We start from the raw sequence: 22654 nt of genomic DNA, 5'->3' as shown, positions 1-22654 counted from the left end.
AACCCCCTACGTATCGTCCAGTGGATGGAATTGACTATGTGTTTTTGAATAATTCTTTGCTCACATAGTTTACAAATATACAGGTCAGCTGAGACAGGGTGGGGGGTGGGGTTGGTGTTACATGCCAATGTACTCTTGACAATGCAAACTGCCTTTTGCTACTAAAATGGAGAACTGCAAAAAAACACACACCAAAAAACCACACACACCCCAAAACCCACCTTTCTTTGAAAAAAGGTGGTGTGTTTTGACTATTTGTTCCTACTAAATCACACACACATTTCTGTGGGACATTCAATAATCATATATAAAGCAAGTCACACCCTGCTTCTTAAAGAATACTCCACAGTGCAACATCAGAACACCCACATAACTCTTTTCTCTCCCTCTCTTCCCCGCCTTGGTAAACAGAGCCCTATGATTAAAGTCTGAGCTCCCATGGTTATCACGCACACAAGTATGCATTACACATACTGTCTCAGCAGGTCCTCATTATGTAGTCACAGCATAGAAAAAATAAATGCCTCACTGAACAAGGCGGAAGGGGGAGATTTTTCACTAGCTGTGTGGAAAAGCATTAACATTTTAGAGAAAAGGACAAAAGGTAGGATGACCACATTTCCTTTTTTTAATCCCCATTTTCAGAATGTTTACTGATAGAGCAGAATAAATGCTTCGGAGTGAGAAAAAGTGCTCTCTAGAGGTTTTACACTAAACACTTTTGTTAGGTACTAGCTTATTGGCTAGCTGTGAAACCTTGTGGTTTCTTCTGCTGTTTTGGGTGATGATGATGATGGTGATGATGATGATTAATAATAATAATAATAATATTAAAACTTGGACTAAGCACTGCGAAACCAGAATAAATTATTAATTTGGGTTAAAGCAGAAATAGCAATCTGTTCTTTAAATATTTAAATGGTAAAAATGACAAATTTCAGGTGCCCCAGAGAGACACTGAAACACATGTTTTGGAAACACCGTCTACTGCTCACAGTATATTGAACCATACCTGTATGTTTAGCCCACTGCTTTCAGAAAACAAAGCCAAAATTTCATCACTTCATTTTGTTGATCAGGGACCTTCATTCAAAACCTTCAGATGCTGTGTTCAACGTAATTTCTTTCCCAAAGAATTACAGGTGAATTAACACTTGTAAAAAAATTACAGGTGTAGAGACAGAAGACAGCCTGACTGCCAGTGGTGGAGCGTTCCTCACTGGCGCCCAGGGTGGGCGCCATGGTGGTGAGGTGCACGGCCGGAGCAACCCTTGCCCACTGGAGCTAAGTGGGGAGCCCAGCCAGCCGATGCGGCCAATAACACCCTGCTTTGAGGGGCACACTCACAGTGCTCCTGAGAGCCCAGCACTCTGCAGCATTTAGAGAGGCTGATGCATTTTAGGCCTCTATCACACCCACTGAGTTTCTATAACTTTTAAACCCAAGGCCAGGCTACTGAGGCACTTTTCAGACCATTGCTGTTTTGCACGTGGGATTCAATCACATGCCTGTAAACTCACACCACACAATTAAAGTGGATTTGGTGCATTTCTGCAACAAATATGAAAAACCAAGTTTGTGTTTTATGGAAAGTGAAGGGTAAATGCTTTCCCCCAAAATAAATCAGAACAAATGCTTTACTAAGCAACTTGACTTACTTGCAAGGGTTAACAGCGTTATTGTGACATCAGGGCACTTCAGCTATTGAAAACAAGAATGCAGGGTTATCAGGAACAATGCTCAGCAACATGCACATCTTGACATATTCTTGAATCCTTAGGTAGGGACCAAAAATATGTGGGCATTATGTCCAATAAAAATCTAATTAACTTTAGTTTGAGAAGGCAAGGTTAAATGTGCTTGAGAAAGCCATATATGATTGAGGTAGCAGTTGGTCAGCGGGCAATAACAAACCACTTCAGTTTTCAGTACATTGCTATATATTGTGCACCAAGGATGAGCCAAGGATGCTTTGCAGATAGATTCTATTTTTGCAATACTTGAGGAATATTTAGAAATCTTATTAATTCTATTTATCATGTTATTCTTGGTGGGGGGAGAGAGAGAGAAAGAAAGAAAGATTGCTTTACTGTCGTGACTGTTGCATGCGTAGATGATAGAATTACCGTATTTTTCACTCTATAAGACACACTTTTTCACTCCTAAAAATACAATAAAACAAGTAGACAAATAAAGAAAGTTATGAATCTAGAAGCATTCAGCAGAGGCGTAGCATGGGCAGGGCTGGGGGTGCCATCATCCTGGGGGCAGTTTTTTAGGGGGGCACAACAGTGTTGTGAGCTGTTGCATCCTTCTATATATTTTTTTAAAATGATATTTATTGGAAGTTTCAAAAATTACAGAAAAAAGCAAAAACGAGAACAGCAGAAAATTAACCAAACATACATAACAGTACATCAAAAAAGAAGGGAAAAAAACAAGGAAAAAAACACATAAAAATCAATAAACCAATAACAATAAAAAAACCACACATCCAATATTCCATATCTCCATCCTTCATTTACTTGTTTCATCGACCTCCTCACACCTCACTTTTTGTATTCTAGTTTAGTTATTTGTTTCAGCAAATTCTTTCCATCTTTCTCAATTTTTATTGAGTAATTTGTCTTAACAGTCTAACCTATTAGTTAACGCAGCAAATCCTTTCCATCTTTCACTATATTCTGTCATTCAATTTACCTTAATTTATTTTAACCTTATCTTACCATAAAATACCTTAAAGCTTAAAACTTAATATTTATTTGTACATAATTCCTTATATCATTTCTGCTAAAGCCAAATATTTTCATTCCAACATTTTTCCTAATGCTCGTTAATTTTACACTAATTCCCAAAATAATTTTTTTTTTTTTAAGTTTTCTACCAATCTTCCTCCAGCGTCTCTTCTTCCTGGTCTCGGGTTATGTCAGTCCTTATTGTCCATTCCATCTAGTCCATCAACCTGGTAATCTTATGTCCGAGGCTCTTAAGTCTTTTCCATGTCCCTTCTGCAGGTCTTCTTCTTGTTTGTACCTGCACTTTACCTTATCTTTTGTTGATCTCTTTCTTAATTTCTTTCCTTTCTCATTGAGGAGTAGGTCTCAGGGATGTTCCAACTCAAAAATATCTCCGTCTCTCCTCAACAGGTCGGCCCATTCCCCACAGTCCCATTCCCCACAGTCAACAGTGTAGTCCAGAAAATATTTAAAGGCATGTTTCAAAGTCCCTCCAAACTTAAGGGCCCCCACAACTCCAGACCCCCCCTGGCCCACTCCAGATTCAACCTTCAACAACAACGGCTTATGCTCCTGTAGGGCCTCGGGCGTCTCCATTTGTATTACTTGAGGTTCAACAGCAGCCTCCTCCATTATCTTCTGCATTTGCACTTGCTCTGTCAAAACAGGTTCTTGAGTTGACTCCTGGATGGTTTCTGTATAAGTATTCGCTGTTTGTCCAAAATTTTTGACTGCAACAGTCATCAAATCCATCTTCTCATGCATCTGCTCCAACAAAGCGCTTGTCTTGCAAAAGGCAAGCACCAAAACTTCTTCCAAACACATTTTTGTTCAAGGTCACAGTCTGATCCCACGATCCTTAGCACCACAGCTGTAGAGTCCCCAGATTGACTCCAGCAACAATTTAACAAGCTCCCTCTAGAGGAGACAATTTCTATTTGTATCCATCTTTTGAAAGCATATCCAACAAAAGAAAGTTACTTTCATTTTTCAAATTTTTTGTTTCTTTTAAATGCAAAAGGCAACATTGGAGACAATTTGTTTCTCTTCTTTAACTATCTGTCAAAGGATGCTCCTTTCACAGTCAATGAACTTCACCAAAAATCTCTGTCTCTGACACCCTGTTCCCAGGTTTGAGACGGTGGAAATTTATCTTTCTTTACTCTCTCTCCTGCAGGCTTAAACAGTCAAAATTCCCCCTCTTTACTCCTGCTTCCAAGAGGGGTTTAGATGGTTAAAACAGGAGGAATTTTAAACCTTTATGTACAACTTTCCAGACTTTAGCTTGCACAATTTTTGCTTCAGGCTATTTACAAAAGCGGAAGGCGGACTTCCTGTTTAGAACCTTCCCGCTTGAGTGCCAAATTAAAATGTTTCTTAGCCCAATTTTCCGTTCTACTCACGGGTACTTGTTTAGAGTCCAATTGTCCACAGGAAAAATGTCAGCGCTCTCCGGCAACGGCTGTGCGGCTTCACTCCACAAAAATAGCGGTCGATTCAAAACACCACGCCGCTCACCCCACGTCGCTTCGGATCCCCGAAAAAGGGGTTTCCTTGCGTGTAGGGCGGCGCTCCTGGTGTCAGCCGAATCCCACGTTCCCAGGCTTCCTCCGCCTGGGAGTTTTAAAGGGTCTCCGCCTTCACCGCGGCGGCAAGACCTGATTTTCGTGGAGCGGGTTCCTCTGGATCAGAGGAATTCCGCCATTGCCGATGGCACTAACCCGGAAGTCCCTGTTGCATCCTTCTAACCCACCCTCCAACAAGAGAGAGGCTTGAGCAGGATGCAAAAGGCATTTGCACTGCCAGATCCATGCTGCTTTTGCTAGTCTCGCAAAGACTAGCTGGGCTTTGTTGAGCCTTTCAGTAAGCTTTGTGGCTAAGTGAGGATTCGAACCCTAGTCTCCAGCAGTCTAGCCACTACCCCAGATTACCAGTCTAGCCACTACCCCAGGTTCCTGTCACCAGGAACGCCCCAAGAGATTAATCAGGCTTGCCCCTTTATTACCAACTCCAGTGAGGAAAACTGATTTCCAACTACTGTAGGTAGTCATTTTTTAACTACCCCACATGTCCTTGGGAATCTCATTAGCACCAGCATTTAGGGAGCTTTTTCTTTTCTTTTTAAGATTACTGTATTTTTTCGCTCTATAAGACGCACCAGGCCATAAGACACACCTAGTTTTTGGAGGAGGAAAACAAGAAAAAAATTATTCTGTGTTATGTACTGAAGTTCTCACCCTGGGCCAGCAGGGGGATACTGTAGATAGTTATGCAAATGAAAGATCGAAAGTGACGTTCAGTGATCGGATGGTTTTAGAAAGTTGCTACAGTAACAGTGTACTAGAGCTCTATATAAGCAGGCTGACTGAGCCCAGCAGCGATTCCTCTCACTGTTCTGGGATAGCTGTGTAGCCTCTTCAGGGCAGCGGGATGAATGTTCCCCCTGCCCTGAAGAGGTTGCGCGCGGCTAAGCCAGAAGCTAGAACAGCGAGAGGAAGCGCTGTGCAGCGATCCCTCTTGCTGTTCTGGCTTGTGGGATAGCTGCGCAGCCTGCATTCGCTCCATAAGATGTATAAGACACACATTTCCCCTTACTTTTTAGGAGGGAAAAAGTGTGTCTTATAGAGCAAAAAATACGGTAATTCTATCATCTACGCATGCAACAGTCACGACAGTAAAGCAATCTTTCTTTCTTTCTTTCTCTCTCTCTCTCTCCCCCCACCAAGAATAACATGATAAATAGAATTAATAATTAATCCCCTTCATGGATCACTGCCTTGCCATGGCGAAGGGGCTTGAATAACTCAGAGAAGCTATGAGCTATGCCGTGCAGGGCCACCCAAGATGGACAGGTCATAGTGGAGAGTTTTGACCAAACGTGATCCACCTGGAGCAGGAACCAGCAAGCCACTCCAGTATCCCTGCCAAGAAAACTCCATGGACAAAGGCAACAGGCATATAAAAGTTATGACGCTGGAAGATGAGCCCCTCAGGTCGGAAGGCGTCCAACATGCTACTGAGGAAGAGTGGAGGACAAGTACATGTAGATTCAGAGCTGATGAAGCGGCTGGGCCAAAGCCGAAAGGACGCTCAGTTGCGGATATGCCTGGAAGCGAAAGGAAAGTCCAATGCTGTAAAGAAAAATATTGCATAGGAACCTGGAATGTAAGAACCATGAACCTTGGTAAGTTGGATGTGGTCAAAAATGAGATGGCAAGAATAAATATTGACATCCTGGGCATCAGTGAACTAAAATGGACGGGAATGGGCGAATTCAGTTCGGATGACCATCATATCTACTACTGTGGGCAAGAATCCCGTAAAAGAAATGATGTGGCCCTCATAGTCAACAAAAGAGTGGTGAAAGCTGTACTGGGATGCAATGTAAAAAATGATAGAATGATCTCGATACGAATCCAAGGCAGACCTTTTGACATCACAGTAATCCAAGTTTATGCACCAACCACTGGTGCTGAAGAAACTGAAATTGACCAATTCTATGAAGACTTACAACACCTTATAGAAATGACACCAAAGAAGGATGTTCTTCTCATTATAGGGGATGGAATGCTAAAGTAGGGAGTCAAGAGATAAAAGGAACAACTGGCAAGTTTGGCCTTGGAGTTCAAAACGAAGCAGGGCAAAGGCTAATAGAGTTCTGCCAAGAGACCAAGCTGGTCATCACAAACACTCTTTTCCAACAACACAAGAGACAGCTCTACACATGGACATCACCAGATGGGCAGCATCGAAATCAGATTGATTATATTCTCTGCAGCGAAAGATGGAGAAGCTCTATACAGTCAGCAAAAACAAGACCTGGAGCTGACTGTGGCTTAGATCATCAGCTTCTTATAGCAAAATTCAAGCTTAAACTGAAGAAAGTAGGAAAAACCACTGGGCCGGTAAGATACAATCTAAGTCAAATCCCTTATTAATACACAGTGGAAGTAAGGAACAGGTTTAAGGATTTAGATTTGGTGGATAGAGTGCCTGAAGAACTATGGATGGAGGCTTGTAACATTATACAGGAGGCAGCAACTAAAACCATCCCAACAAAAAGGAAATGCAAGAAAGCAAAGTGGCTGTCCAACGAGGCCTTACACATAGCGGAGGACAGAAGGCAAGCAAAATTCAAGGGAGATAGTGAAAGATACAGGAAATTGAATGCAGGTTTCCAAAAACTAGCAAGGAGAGACAAGAAGGCCTTCTTAAACGAGCAATGCAAAGAAATAGAGGAAAACAACAGAATGGGAAAAACCAGAGATCTGTTCAAGAAAATTGGAGATATGAAAGGAACATTTCATACAAAGATTACCATAATAAAAGACAAAAGTGGAAAGGACCTAACAGAAGCAGAAGACACCAAGCAGATGTGGCAAGAATACACAGAGGAACTATACTAGAAAGAAATGGATGGCTCGTACACCCCAGGTAGTGTGGTTGCTGATCTTGAGCCAGACATCCTGGAGAGTGAAGTCAAATGGGCCTTAGAAAGCACTGCTAATAACAAGGCCAGTGGAAGTGATGATATTCCAGCTGAACTATTTAAAATTTTAAACGATGATGCTGTTAAGGTGCTACACTCAATATGCCAGCAAGTTTGGAAAACTCAGCAGTGGCCAGAGGATTGGAGAAGATCAGTCTACATCCCAATCCCAAAGAAGGGCCGTGCCAAAGAATGCTCCAACTACCGCACAATTGCACTCATTTCACACGCTAGCAAGGTTATGCTTAAAATTCTACAAGGCAGGCTTAAGCAGTATGTGGACCGAAAACTCCCAGAAGTGCAAGCTGGATTTAGAAGGGGCAGAGGAACCAGAGACCAAATTGCAAACATGCGCTGGATTATGGAGAAAGCTAGAGAGTTCCAGAAAGACATCTACTTCTGTTTCATTGACTATGCAAAAGCCTTTGACTGTGCTGACCACAGCAAACTATGGCAAGTTCTTAAAGAAATGGGAGTGCCTGATCACCTCATCTGTCTCCTGAGAAATCTCTATGTGGGAAAAGAAGCTACAGTTAGAACTGGATATGGAACAACTGATTGGTTCAAAATTGGGAAAGGAGTACGGCAAGGCTGTATATTGTCTCCCTGCTTATTTAACTTATATGCAGAATTCATCATGCGAAAGGCTGGGCTGGATGAATCCCAAGCTGGAATAAAGATTGCCGGAAGAAATATCAACAACCTCAGATATGCAGATGACACAACCTTGATGGCAGAAAGTGAGGAGGAATTAAAGAACCTTTTAATGAGGGTGAAAGAGGAGAGCGCAAAATATGGTCTGAAGCTCAACATCAAAAAAACGAAGATCATGGCCACTGGGCCCATCACCTCCTGGCAAATAGAAGGGGAAGAAAAGGAGGCAGTGAGAGATTTTATTTTCTTGGGCTCCATGATCACTGCAGATGGTGACAGCAGTCACAAAATTAAAAGACGCCTGCTGCTTGGGAGAAAGGCAATGGCAAACCTAGACAGTATCTTAAAAAGCAGAGACATCACCTTGCCAACAAAGGTCTGTATAGTTAAAGCCATGGTTTTCCCACTAGTGATGTATGGAAGTGAGAGCTGGACCATAAAGAAGGGTGATCGCCAAAGAATTGATGCTTTTGAATTATGGTGCTGGAGGAGACTCTTGAGAGTCCCATGGACTGCAAGAAGATCAAACGTATCCATTCTTCAGGAAATCAGCCCTGAGTGCTGACTGGAAGGACAGATCGTGAAGCTGAGACTCCAATACTTTGGCCACCTCATGAGAAGAGAAGACTCCCTGGAAAAGACCCTGATGTTGTGAAAGATTGAGGGCACAAGGAGAAGGGGACGACAGAGGATGAGATGGTTGGACAGTGTTCTCGAAGCTACGAACATGAGTTTGACCAAACTACGGGAGGCAGTGGAAGACAGGAGTGCCTGGCGTGCTCTGGTCCATGGGGTCACAAAGAGTCGGACACAACTAAACGTCTAAACAACAACAACAAAGAATTAATAAGATTTCTAAATATTCCTCAAGTATTGCAAAAATAGAATCTATCTGCAAAGCATCCTTGGCTCATCCTTGGTGCACAATATATAGCAATGTACTGAAAACTGAAGTGGTTTGTTATTGCCCGCTGACCAACTGCTACCTCAATCATATATGGCTTTCTCAAGCACATTTAACCTTGCCTTCTCAAACTAAAGTTAATTAGATTTTTATTGGACATAATGCCCACATATTTTTGGTCCCTACCTAAGGATTCAAGAATATGTCAAGATGTGCATGTTGCTGAGCATTGTTCCTGATAACCCTGCATTCTTGTTTTCAATAGCTGAAGTGCCCTGATGTCACAATAACGCTGTTAACCCTTGCAAGTAAGTCAAGTTGCTTAGTAAAGCATTTGTTCTGATTTATTTTGGGGGAAAGCATTTACCCTTCACTTTCCATAAAACACAAACTTGGTTTTTCATATTTGTTGCAGAAATGCACCAAATCCACTTTAATTGTGTGGTGTGAGTTTACAGGCATGTGATTGAATCCCACGTGCAAAACAGCAATGGTCTGAAAAGTGCCTCAGTAGCCTGGCCTTGGGTTTAAAAGTTATAGAAACTCAGTGGGTGTGATAGAGGCCTAAAATGCATCAGCCTCTCTAAATGCTGCAGAGTCACAAACAGGTTTATTAAATTGTTACTAATGATATATAAAAAAATATTGATCAAGCAAATTATCCAATAATGTACACATTCATTCTTAAAGCACATGCTTAACTGTTTGAGGCAGTTACATATTGGGAGCAGGTTAACTACATTTCAATAAATGTAACTTTCTGGAGTTTTTAAAATTAAGATGTTCACCATTAAGATGTTGTGTATGGGGTGTTAGGGGAGGAGTAGTGCCTCTGGTGGGGTACACATCATGCTCCTTCTGGGGCAGTTGGCCACCTTTGGTCCCCACCCTGCAGCTCTCACCTGTAGCTCCTAGGAACCGTCAGCACGCAACTGTGGCTCCACCCTAGGAATGGAACCGACTGACAAGCTAAACCGGGTGAAGGTAGCCAATACATTTCAGATCCTTGGTGAATTAGGGACTTCCTTGCTTGCGAAGACAAGCTCTGGTGGATTGAGCAGATGAGACCAATAGTGTGTCCAACAGTCAAGAAGGCAGTTTCTGCCCATGTTGTAGAGGGAAGTAAGGAACAGATGGGGCTTGTCAACCTGGTAGTCCATCTAGAAGAAGGAAAACTCTGATATTAAACCACTGCTGCCTTGCAGGGCATCTTTGGGAGAAGAAAAGGCTCAGGAGTAAACCCTACGCAAATCCAGAGGGGAGTCCCTAAGGCAGTTAGATGGCTCCTTGTACAGCTTTTTCCAGCAACTCCTGCAGCCAAGCTGGTGCCAAGTGTATTGCTTTCCTTACCTTTCATGAGGCCGAGAACAACAACTTCATGACACTGACTTCCAAAAAGCAATTCAAATAAATTTGAACAAAAATAGCAAAACAAAACAAAACAAGAAACCCTCAACAGGTACCAACCCCACAAATGAAGGTTATTTATTCATTTTGGTAAATTAGTCAAAAGCTAGATTGCCCTTAGTGTAAAGCATTCATCAGATCTTAAAAACAAAAAAATTGTATGTGGAAAATACAAAGTGCTACATGAGCTTCATTTTAGAATTTTTAAGAATCCAAATCCCTAGACTATGTGGAAACAAATATCCTCAAATGCAGCTAGCATGGGGGGACAGGGAGAGACAGCTGCCCCCCTTAAATCAATAAAAATACATAGCTATCTGAGGTCCCCCCCCCAACAAAAGGCCTGCACCCCAAACAAAAGGCCTGCCTGCCCCTAACAAAACTCCTGGCTACACCCATGGATACATAAATGAAAGCTGGAGACACATACATGATTCCCCATATTATAAAGCACAGCATTTTAATTGGCTACATGTTTGATTTGCCTGCACAAACTATCACTTTTTTAAAAAAGACTAAAATGGGAAAAAATAGAAGTGAAGACCTTGTCTCAATAAGTTTACCAACAAACCAGGCAAGAAACTTTTAGAATGCAAGTTTTAGGCACTTTCAAATAGCATATAACAGCTATTAGCATCTGGAAACAAAAGTGTTAACTAAAACAAGCCTTGACTATGCTTAAATATTTAAACACAAACAGGGGTAATAATTAGTCTTTGATGCAACAGTGGTGTAGCATTACACCTGCTAGCACAGTTACAAAGCTAAGCAGAGTCTGGGATGGTTTCCAGATTGGATGGAGGACTACATGTTGAGGTGCCGGCATTGCAGGGGGTTGGACTAGATGACCCTCAGGGACCCGTCCAATTCTGTTCTTTATTTTTTTAAAGATGCATAAAGGGCTGTTAACTGAATAAACTATTATTCTACCCTTTATTCATTGCCACTTTGAAATGGAACTGGAAGAGAAGGGAATGTAGCATCAGCATACCATTCATGGAGTTTCCCTTTTACTCACTATGAAAGCAGCAATTTTCCTGCCATGTTTCGGGAGCAGCTCTTTATTACACACATGTCTATCAATACAAACTCTGCATACCATGCTGTGCCTTGGATAAATTCCCATCAAAACATAAATTCTGTTAATGCTCTAAAGGTTTTTCAAAGTAGTGTCACATACATTCACCCTCTCTTTAATACATCTCACTGTGTTCAGTTTCACATGCTCAACAATTCACTGCAGGTCATTTGTAAAGATCAAAGGTAGAGGCACCATGCCAGCAAGCACTTTATTTTGCATTAAGTGAAAACTTGAAATCAGGAGTAATTTCAGTCATTCTGACACAAGGATATTATTTAGCAAGTTTTAAGTAGCTGGCTCCTATTGGAGCCCATCACTATGACAACATACAATGTATTTTTAGCACTGTTCTGTCCATACTACATGCACAATGAGCAAGACTTGTTGACTTAAAGCAACACACACCATGATCCAAGGACCAAGAGCTAATTAATGGTGCAGCAGTGTTTTGTTTTGTTTTGTTTTTTTTAAATGCCTAGCCATGCTACCAAAGGAAGTTGTTTTTACCAGCTGATGTAATGTGTTGTTGTGTTTAAAGTGACCACAGCTCAAACAGTTGAATCCAGACTTAAGAATATAAGGAGAGCCTACTGGATCAGACAAGTGGCCCAGCTAGTCCAGCATCCTGTTCTCACAGCAGCCAGCCAGATGCATGCAGAAAATCCACAAGCAGAATCCAAGCACAAGAACACTATCTCCTCCTAAGGTTTCCAGCAACTGGAATTCAGATGCATTACTGCTTTTGACTATGGGGTAAATACTGTTTCACGTCACACCAATCTCTGAGCAGCATGAGATTCCAAGGGTCCAGGCACATACTCAGGGTTCGTGTTTCCTTTGGAAATGAGACACAGTGGAGACTGTGGTGCCTTTATGATACATGGTTCATTTACAAATATATACCAACTGTCCATTTGCTCAGCTTGCTGCATCTAACAGGTTGCCACTTTTTCTCTCTGGGCTCACGTTACTACTATTGCAATCCTAAACTCAACTCTGCTTACTATCTCTCAGTTGAAGGAGCGCTAACACTCATTTGCTTTGTTAATCAACATTACCTTCTTTTTCTTCTCCTTGATGGCCCTTCTCCCAGGTGATTTCCCAAACTTGAAAAAAATGCTTTGGTTTGCATTTGCTAAATCCAGTGCCTGGCATTCAGGAATTTAAAAGGGGTCCAGGAATTAGAAGGGGGGTCCAGACACCTCATAAACATATAATACTACTTTCTCGAAGCCTGTGCATTGCTGTGTGTATAGTCATCATGACTAGTAACCTCTGATAGCCTTATAATCCATCAAACTGTCTAATCCCCTTTTAAAGTCATCTGAATTGGTTGCCATCACTACATTTTGTGATAGCAAATGAAATTGTTTAACTACACACTGTGTGAGGGTGCTGTTTCTTTTGTCTCTCCTGAACCTTCATTCAGTGTGGCTGGATGGCCCAGGGTTCTTTTATTATCAAGAATGGGGGAAAGTCTTCTTCCCCAAAACTTGCACAGGAGGAAGACTGAGAGACAACTTCTCAGCTGATACTTAACCATGAAGGTTTGATTGTACCTTTTATATATATGCCATGTAATATTATTATGCTATTTACTGCATGTGTGCTATTCATGTACTCCCTAAATAATATTTCCTGTTCCCCATCCATCAGTGGAACAGTACTACTCACTCAGACTTATTTCACTTCATTTTCCCCTTCTACCCATCAACACCTCAGCACTCTTTTCATACTAGCAGCTGGTCCAAGCATTAAAAATCAGGCAGAATGCTGGCAATTCTGTTTACTGGATAAAACTTAAATCATTTGGATCTTAAAGCTAGAAGGCATAGCAACATCTAATTTCAACATCCGCACAGAACAAATGCAGCTTGTCTGAAAGGACAGGAACAAAACAAATGCTTGGGGCGATCTTGTTTTAACTTAGAAGGCAATACCAGTGTGAAAATCCAGGAAGTGTATGTGTATATATTCCTATTTGTCGAAAAGGTGAAAACGAACAGACTGTTCTAGGGAAACATTTGAGGATGACAGGAAACTTAGGCCTACCAAGATACAAAAGAACATCACACATTTGCAAGTGACTCTTCACTACTGACATGTAGAAATGTCCAAGATGACTTCTTTTTTTTTTGTAGATTACCCCTTAATCACAACACTGCAATATTTCCATGTTGCTATAGTTATAGCTTCTAGTGAGAGCAGAGGTCAGCAGCTGCAGCCTCCTTCTCTAGTGATTTCAGTCAGCAACTCTATTAAACCAGCCGACATTATTGTAGAGCACATAATAATGGGATAAAATCCAGTTTCCCTCTCACCCACCACCTTTCTTTTAGGCGAAGCAACTTTGGAATCACAAGTCAATGTCACATCACATGTTGATTCAACAACTACTGCTAATAGAAATTTGGTGCTTAATTCTCAGCTATTAGGCTAGCTGATAAGTGAAGTTTGTGCACTTCAACTGGGACCATAATGTGTGAAATGTGCCAATCTTTAAGAACCACTCCTGAAAAGGGTGGCATCAGCAAGGTTTTGGAATACTATTAGAACTGGACTTGTGTGTGGTAATTCGTTTCTATGGTTTTAACACAAATACTGTGAAATGAAAATAAGTGATTATAAGCAACTCAGCACTTATTCCAGACATATGTGATGGTCTAGTGCAGTGGTTCCCAATTAGCCAAGTACTACTTTTGAAAATTTTGATACCTCTATGGTAGTTTTTGTTATGCAAATAGTGCCATGGACCCCCTGGGTGGGTTATACACAGATGTCCTGGGGTCTGTGGAACACCAATTGGGAACCACTGGTCTAGTGGAGAACTATGGAAATGAACCGTTACATGGATGTCATCGTATCTGTACACTACGAGCCAAGGCGAGTAAGAGGATAAGAAATTAGTGATCACCTATAATAGCCTACACACAAGCACAGAAACACACACCAAGTAAATATTCATAGTAATTGCATTTAGTTATTAGGGACTGGATTTTTGTAGAACAAATATCCACCTTAGCAAAAATATAACTAAAACCAGAGCTCAATAGTTTGCGAGAAATTAAAAAGAGAGCAATGACAAACATATTTTAAATATCTTTGCTCTGGAAGCAGATGAGTGGACAGGTAAGTGGAAACCTCAGAGCATTTTGTACTGCTTTACTGCTCCAGTGAATGCCAGAGTAGGTAAGCAGAGGGCCAGTATCAGTAAGAAATAGCACTAGGCACAATGCAGATGATGGTTACCAGCACTTTTGCTAGTAGTAATTGAGTTCCCTATTCCATCATAACATTTTGCAAAGATTCATTAACACATCAACCGTCAGAAATGCACTCTAGCAAAATGGAGAGGAAACTGACAGGAGAGAAGAAATAAGAGAGCAATAATAAAAGATATTGTTGTTGTGGCCTCAGGCATATTTTGGGGTTTGGTTGTCAAGCTCAATTTATTTCACTGTTTTACTTTTAATAGCTCACTTAGTTTAACTTCCAGCTAAAACACACAAAATACTTTGGGTGGTAGTTTCCTAGCTGAGGCCTTACTCTATATGGCATTATAAGTTGGGGAGGGACCCCCCTAAACCCTAGAAATGAATAAATGGTGGTGGCAGGGCTTTATTTTCAGCTGGAACCTGCAGGAACCTGCTACTGGGTGGCTTCCAACGGAATATATAAAGAAAGCAACAACACATCAGACTTTAAAAGCTTCCCAATACAGGGCTGCCTTCAGATGTCTACAGGAGGTTGCGTAATTGTTTGTCTCTTTGACATCTGATGGGAGGGCATTCCACAGGGCAGGTGCCACTACTGAGAAGGCCCTCTGCTTCAGTTTGCCTTTGAATTCTACAAGGGTGAGAGCAATGACTTCGTATTTATGTTCCTTCCAACTATTGTGTACATTTTACTGTTTTATCTTGCAGGCTACCCAAAATCTAGCTTCTATAAAACAGTAAGGCAAACTTGTGTGCAACGCTTCACTTGAAAAATGTAAGCTGCTGTGATTCTTGCTCATTTGTGAGCTAAAATTACTAATGCCAGATACACAAAGGTTAGAAAACATCCCCGAACTTTATTCTCTATGGAGAGAGCTAACATGTCCCATGCAGAGGAGTCTGAATCCAGACAAATACATAATCAATTCAGCAGGTAAAACTGAAGGAAAGAGGCATAGTGATGCTTGTGTTGATTTCTGGGCTCAAGATCACTCATCGTTCGCTAGATAAGGGAAAACTCTTTTTTTTTAAAAAAAAATATTTTTATTAATTTTACAGAATAAAAAAGAACAAAGAATAAAATACAAAAGTTTCATAAATCATATTTCTTTTACAGAATCTTTTGGACTTCCCCACATCTTCCCGAATCTGCGTTATTTATAATACCAATTTCAGCATTTTGTTATCTTATTTCATCACTTATTGTATCTTTCATTTAGTCATGTTACCCTTTTCAATATATTTATAACCCAATGTTCATAATACAAAATCTTCAACTATTTATTATCTTATTTCATTACTTATTGTATCTTTCAGTTCATTATTGTATCTTTCAATTTCATGTTACCAAAGTCAAAGATATTGTGACCATGATCTTATATATTGTGATTAAAACGTAATGCAATAAAGATTTTTCTTAATTTCACCTCTCTTTTCTTGTGCCTTAATTTTAATTTCACCTAATTACCATTGCTGGGGCTAATATTTCCTAAAAAGTGCATTTTCTTAACATTCATACAGCTTATAATATTTTTGTAAATAGTCCTTAAATTTTTTCCAGTCCTCTTCCATTTTTTCTTCTCCCAAGTCTCGGATTCTGCCAGTCATTTCCGCCAGTTCCATATAGTCCATCAACTGCGTCTGCCATTCCTCCAGTGTGGGTAAATCTTGTGTCTTCCAACCCTTTGCGATGAGAATTCTTGCTGCTGTTGTAGCATACATAAAAAGAGTTCTATCCTTCTTTAACACATTCTGGTCTACAATGCCCAGAAGGAAGGCCTCCGGTTTCTTAGGCAAGGTATATCTAAATACCTTTTTTAACTCATTATAGATCATTTCCCAAAAGGCCTTCACTTTCGGACATGTCCACCAGAGATGAAAGAACGTCCCTTCCGCCTCTTTACACTTCCAGCATTTATTATCAGACAGGTGATATATCTTAGCAAGCTTGACTGGGGTCATGTACCACCGGTATATCATTTTCATAATATTTTCTTTCAGGGCACTACATGCCGTGAATTTCAATCCGGTGGTCCATAACCTTTCCCAGTCCTCAAACATAATGTTATGTCCAATATCCTGTGCCCACTTTATCATGGCGGATTTGACTGTCTCATCCTGTGTATTCCATTTAAGCAGCAAGTTATACATTCTTGAAAGTAATTTGTCTTTAGGTTCTAACAATTCTGTCTCTAATTTCGATTTTTCCACCTGGAACCCAACCTTTTTGTCTGTTTTGAAAATTTCCCGAATTTGGGCATAATGCAACCAGTCTCGCACCTTACTTTTTACATTTTCAAAACTCTGCAGCTTCCAATTGTCACCATCTTTTTCTATTAATTCCCAATATTTTGGCCAGTAGGCCTCCATGTTAAGTCTCTTACGTGCCTTGGCCTCTGCCGGTGAAAGCCACCTTGGTGTTTTACTCTCCAATAAGTCTTTATATTTTGTCCAGACCATAAAGATTGCTCTTCTAACAATATGGTTTTTGAACATTTTATGAACTTTAACCTTGTCATACCACAAATACGCATGCCACCCAAAAGCGTTATCAAACCCTTCCAGATCTAGGACATCGGTGTTCTCTAACAAAAACCAGTCTTTCAACCAGCAGAAGGCTGCAGATTCATAATATAACCTCAAGTCTGGCAGGGCAAATCCCCCCCTTTCTTTCGCATCTGTTAGTATTTTAAACTTAATTCGGGGCTTTTTGCCCTGCCAAACAAACTTAGAAATATCCCTCTGCCACTTTCCGAAGCATACCACTTTGTCCACAATCTGCAGGGTCTGAAACAAAAATAACATTTTCGGCAAAACATTCATCTTTATAGCTGCTATTCGGCCTAACAAGGAAAGTTTTAGTCTTGTCCAAGTTTCCAAATCCCTTTTGATTTCTGACCAACATTTCTCATAGTTGTCCTTAAACAAATTCAAGTTTTTAGAAGTCAAGAACACCCCTAAATATTTTACCTTTTTAACCACATTTAATCCTGTCTCTTTCAAAAACTCATCTGTTTCTGTAGACGTTAGGTTCTTAGCTAAGACCTTAGTCTTTTGCTTGTTCAACTTAAATCCCGCCACCCGACCATAATCAGATATTAAATCCAAAACTCTTTTTGTGCTAGAAACTGGCTCCTGTAATGTTAGTACCAAATCATCTGCAAATGCTTTCAGTTTATATTGTTTCACTCCGACCTCAATGCCCCGAACTGACCGGTCCCTTCTAATCATATTCAAAAGCACCTCCAGGACCGAGATAAACAATAATGGGGATAGAGGGCACCCTTGTCGTGTCCCTTTTTCAATATTGAATTCCTCCGTCACCACATTGTTTACTATCAATTTAGCTTTTTGGTCTGAATATATTGCTTCTATACCATTTTCAAACCCCCGTCCCACTCCCATCCCTTCCAAATTTTTCTTCATGAACATCCAAGAAATTTTGTCAAAGGCTTTCTCCGCATCAATAAAAATTAACGCCGCTCTAGTGTTAATATTTGTTTGTAAGAGTTCCAAGATGTCAATAATGTTTCTCGTGTTGTCAAACAAATGCCTACCCGGGAGAAAGCCTGCTTGGTCCTTGTGAATCACTTCATTCAATACCTTTTTAAATCTATTTGCCAAAATGTCTGCAAAAATTTTGTAATCCACGTTTAGGAGTGAGATGGGACGGTAGTTCTTTAGTTGAGTCTTTTCAGTTTCTGTTTTAGGAATCAATGTGATGAAAGCTTCTTTCCACGTTTCTGGTGCCTTCTTACCCTCCATAATCTGGTTACATACCTCCATCAAGGGTTGTATCAAATAGTCCTTCAAAACCTTATAATATTTGGAGGTAAGTCCATCAGGGCCTGGAGATTTGCCTAATTGGAGGTTCTGTATGGCACTCTCGATTTCCTGCTGTGTAACTTTAACATTCAGGGTTGTTCTCATTTCCTGAGGAATTTTTTGTAATCCGTTAGTTTTAATAAATTGATCTATCTCAGATTCTTTCTGCGGCCCTTGTGCATAGAGATCTTTGAAATATCTCTGGAAACATTTCCTAATTTCTTCAGGCTTCTGAACCATTCTTCCTTCAATCTCTAGATTTGTAACTGTATTTAATTTTTGTCTTTTTTTCAACTGCCATGCTAGCAGTTTTAGATAAGGGAAAACTCTTGCTCGGATTTCAAACAGAGCAATTTTGACATATGAAAAAGAGCAGGAAAATTGTCTGCATTAGTAGCAGAGAGAAAATTATATTTCCTAGGTAGAATTTCATTCTAAAAAATGGCGATACCATCCTGTATATAGTATGATTAGAAAGGTAATTAAGGAAGCAATTGCTTGCTGTGCTTCAAATCTGGCTGCAAGTGGTAGTATTGCAGAATTAGAGACTAGATGTGGGGAAGAATGCAAACGAAGATACAGCACGACAAAGCAACTGTTTCTTATTCCTTTGTTCTTGAAATTGCAGAGATTACTATCTGCTTGTAGAAGCTGGTAATTACAGGCAACAAAACTTGAAAAAGAATAAAATTATAAAAGGAAATGCATTATTAAAACCAAAGTGAAATAATTCTTTCATCAAACGATATAGGTAAGAGTGGCAACCTCTCAGCAAAGAACCCTCTTCAACTATTTCAACATAGGTTTGTACCACAAGGCCAATTTGGCCATTGGGATGCCCACAATTGGTAGAGCAAACCAAGTTGCCACTGTTTGCATCAATGAATTTTGTTTGCACTAAAGTGTATGCAAGCAGCATACAAATACATTGGATATAGCCCTTCACATCCACAAGGCCTCTGCAGACATGGTTAAGATCATGGATAATACCCCCAGGATAGTTGTAAAAAATATATATGATACTTTGCTTGTGCAAAATCACTATCACAGTTCTGCTCTGGTGAACAGAGTTTTACTATCACATGAATGCAGCAGCAGCAAGCTTATTGAATGATAACTTGAAGTTACCATCTTAACTGGCCATACCCTCCAGCTGCAGGTATTTTATAGGTATCATTACAGCATATTTATCCTACTATTCCTCCAGGTAATTCAGGATGATGCACATGGTTCTACTGCATCTTCACAACTGCCATAGTTCCTTGCAATGAACTGACTCTCTCAAAAAGGAGATTTTATAGCCTGCATCTTTGTTAACCCAAAGACTGCACAAGCCTTTTTCGTAAGGAGACAAAGTTCTTTCCTTTTTAAAGTCACTTGTAGCTTTTTCTTCTTCTTTGTTTTACTACCAATAGATGGAGATTTGTTTGTTGTAACTTCTGAAACCTCTGTGAGTAAAATATCCACTTATTTGAAAAGCTAAGTGTCTGTGATTTAGTCTAGCCTAAGTATTTTCATGAGGAATGGTTTGTTTAAAAGTGGATGAGGATGGATGTAAATATAACCAACTTTATGCATGGAACAATCGCCTTTGTGCTAACTCTGCTATGAGATAGTAAGAATCTATTTTCCAAAGCTCTCCCTCCAACCTTAAGGTACCAACACATGTTCCTTGTGTAAATCTGTGTAATCATTTACATATGTAGACAAGGATGTGTGTTGAGAGGGGAATGAAGCATGGGGAAAGCAACTCACCATTTCCTCTCACTTAGACATGCGACATACTGTCAACATGTTCCCAGAATTCTCTCTCTTTGACAAACTTAAGAGCAGAGACGATATAAGTGAACCCCACACAAGGAACACAAGCAACACACTTAATCTACTTCATAGATTTCATTTGCTTCCTGAAAGGCTCTCATCTGTTATATGCATGCACATCTTAACTTAAGTGAGCAGCCCTTCCACAGCAGCAGTGTTATGTGGCCTTTTCTGTACAAGCCCTTCAGCCAATACAAACCCCAGCCATAAAAGATTGATGCTATTGTAATGTAGCCCCTCTATCCATACACAAAACATCTGCTGTTATTTAAAATGACAGGTTTCTTCAAAACACAGGGGTATGGTTGTGCATTTGGAGCAAGAGTTTCCCTTAGGAATCACTGAAGTGTGATAGCTACTGCAGATAAAAGAATTCCTGCCCCAGTCCCTAGGAAACTTCTGTGCCACCCTTTGGGGATACAAATACTGTGGCATTTGCTCTGCCTCTGAATTTACTCACAATACTGTGCTCCTCTTATTTTATAGCGGCTCAATAGTGACATTAATAATTTTCCATGCAATTTAACTAATCCATTCAGACAGGGAAAGCTGTAAAGATCAGTACAGTGGTACCTCAGGTTAAGAACTTAATTCATGCTGGATGTCCGTTCTTAACCTGAAACTGTTCTTAACCTCAAGCACCACTTTAGCTAATGGGGCCTCCCGCTGCTGCTGCACCACCGCTGCGCGATTTCTGTTCTCATCCTGAAGCAAAGTTCTTAACCCGAGGTACTATTTCTGGGTTAGTGGAGTCTGTAACCTGAAGCGTCTGTAACCCAAGGTACCACTGTACTGCCAATGAGTCTCTGCCACCCCACCCCACGCTTTTTCTGCTGCTGCTGCTGTTCTATTGTTTACACACACACATACAGACACACACAAAAACAGCCATGTGTAATACTTAAAGCTATGTAACAGGTAGCTGCTACATTTCTTTCAATTTTCTCCAGGAAATTGATACATATTTTGTCATAAGGACTAGGAGCAGAATGATTGCATTTATGCTTACTGCTTTCAGGAAGAGAAACTGCATTGCCATCCTCAACTAGGTTGAGATTTCTTAAAAACTACTGTTTCATAAGACAAGATGAGAAAGGTTGCCTGACAGTTCAAAGCATGAGGAAAGGAAGTGATGGGAACATGTTTTTAATCACTTAGAAGCCTGAGATTCTGTTATGTGGGTTCTGGGGCCACCTAGGGGAATGCCAGGAAGGCATAAAACACTGTTTAATATGGTTGCATCAGCATTAACCAAGCATTCTCCTTCAGATCAATATCTGAAAAGGCACAACATCCCCAATCCTTTTAAAGGTCATCTTTATTGATTTGGATTGTTAATTTATTAGGATTTTCAGACTACCCTGGCAAATTACCCAGAGAAGGTACAAAAATTATCTGAACAGACTACTCACAAGTTTTCTAGTGGAATGAATGGCCTGAAGAGAGCAACCATCTGGTGGGAATTTTTAGGGTCAAATGGGATATTTCACATCCTCAATCTCTAGGGATCATATGGGTGAAACTGTCTCATGTGCTCTTCCTACATCTTTGTCTCCACACTGACTTCGTATGAAACCTTATACCCAGGTAACTACATTTACTGACCCAGCTGTGTTTCCAAGACAAGCAGCCAGGAGCTGCTCTAGAATAGCCAGTTCTGATATGCAGTATATTTCTTTGCCCATCGCTTCAGCTTCAGTCAATGATGCCAAAGTTCTCTGGGTCCCTTGTCCAAGCTGTATATTTGAGCAGAATGTGACCTTGTTCAGGATATTCCACAGTGCTGTTATAGGTTTCGGGGGCAGGGACCCCCTAATCCCTAAAAATTAATAAATGGTATGATTCTGATTATTTGGGATATGAAGGGAGTACAACCTGCTGAGGAGTTCCTGGGCTATCCTATGCAAAATGACTTGGCCAAGCTAGGGCAATGAAGAAACAATACAGGGCCTCTGAGGGCCATTGGCTATGCAAAAGAACTGTCCTTCCCCCTCACCTTGAGGTGTGAACAGACACTGGGGATTTCGAAGGTTGCCAGGGTAACTAGGCATGATTTCACAGGAAGAGTTTAGGGCCTTTGGCAGGAGGCTTAGACTAGATGAAAAAGGCCAGAGCGATCTTGGCTGGCTGGCTGAAGGCAGAGTTGAAGAGATCCTTCGGGCTTGGGCTTCACTGCTGGATGTGTGGGGGAGCCCCACTTAAGGTGACCAGGTTGTAAAATCTGTACTCCCTCTGTACTTACATCTGTACTAAAGGTGTAAATATATGTCAATTAAACCATATTTCTAAAAGTACGATGGTCTGTGCTGCATCTTGATTCTCTCTGGAACACATAGCCTGGAACCCCCTGGAATCTTGCCATGTTTGGCAGAGATTGGGTGGGTGTGGTGTCTAACTTTTGTAACAGTTCTTTTCCAGGATTCTGTGCCGCCTCCAGCCTGCATGGCATGAGGGCTTTTCTTTATTCGTTTGTTTGCTTCAGAGTCTGGTGGATGTTCTCTTCTGCATTATTTTCTTGCTGGT

The 22654-nt window shown here is 40.7% G+C and overlaps 2 long non-coding RNA genes across 8 annotated transcripts in view; one reads left to right on the top strand and one right to left on the bottom strand.

Annotated features, from left to right (window-relative positions):
* LOC309334058 overlaps window positions 1–20921 on the top strand; it is a 117334-nt gene extending 96413 nt beyond the window's left edge. Inside the window, exons 4-5 of one of the 2 annotated variants that reach the window (XR_014152810.1) lie at window positions 11809–12023; window positions 19518–20921. This is a non-coding gene — a long non-coding RNA (uncharacterized lncRNA). The remainder of the gene's footprint in view (window positions 1–11808; window positions 12024–19517) is intronic. The other variant, XR_014152809.1, reaches the window with a different exon arrangement.
* The window catches only part of LOC309334045, a 69596-nt gene that overhangs the window by 31924 nt on the left and 15018 nt on the right, over window positions 1–22654 (bottom strand). For 4 of the 6 annotated variants that reach the window (XR_014152791.1, XR_014152792.1, XR_014152793.1 and 1 more), the window contains exon 3: window positions 12329–12418. The exons of the other annotated variants lie outside the window; for them this stretch is intronic. This is a non-coding gene — a long non-coding RNA (uncharacterized lncRNA). The remainder of the gene's footprint in view (window positions 1–12328; window positions 12419–22654) is intronic. 6 annotated transcript variants of the gene reach the window in all.

This window comes from Podarcis erhardii (genome assembly GCF_964252035.2).
Source record: "Podarcis erhardii genome assembly, chromosome: Z".
NCBI classification, from domain to species: domain Eukaryota; kingdom Metazoa; phylum Chordata; class Lepidosauria; order Squamata; family Lacertidae; genus Podarcis; species Podarcis erhardii.
The sequence above is the reverse complement of the archived record's forward strand: the minus strand, read 5'-3'. Positions and strand labels throughout refer to the sequence as shown.